At 58.3% G+C, this 436-nt stretch overlaps 1 protein-coding gene across 1 annotated transcript in view; it reads right to left on the bottom strand.

Annotated features, from left to right (window-relative positions):
• The window catches only part of ETV6 (ETS variant transcription factor 6), a 243,749-nt gene that overhangs the window by 139,568 nt on the left and 103,745 nt on the right, over window positions 1-436 (bottom strand). The window lies entirely within an intron of this gene.

Raw genomic sequence — 436 nt, forward strand, 5'->3', positions numbered from 1 at the left:
TCGTGTCCTCCAGAACCTGGTCTCGTGCCCTGAGGCTAACAGTCAAGCCAGAGAACCTGGCATTTTCTTGGACACTGCGACCAGGGTGGCAATCAGGTGATGCATTCTCCCCAGCTGCGCTCGGCATGCCAGATCATCGGGGCTGGGTGGCAGCTCAAGAAAGAAAGACAAAAAGGAAAGGACAGGTGCTGGGTGCTTTGAAGCCTGGCCCCAGCAGCACAAGTGTGGAGGCCCCGACCCCCTGCTGAGCTGCAGCGGGTAGTATGTCATAGTCAAGAGACGAAATGAACACGCAGAGAAACGACAGCCAGGAAGCTCAAGCTTTTCAAAGCCATTTGCAGGTGGGAGGGGGCGAACGATGCCAAAGCAGCTTCGGGAGGTCGTGGGAAAACCATCTCAGAGCGTGCCCCTGCCTGGCTTGCAGCCCCGCCTCCCC

Source organism: Lipotes vexillifer, unplaced genomic scaffold (genome assembly GCF_000442215.2).
Source record: "Lipotes vexillifer unplaced genomic scaffold, Lipotes_vexillifer_v1.1 scaffold395, whole genome shotgun sequence".
NCBI classification, from domain to species: domain Eukaryota; kingdom Metazoa; phylum Chordata; class Mammalia; order Artiodactyla; family Lipotidae; genus Lipotes; species Lipotes vexillifer.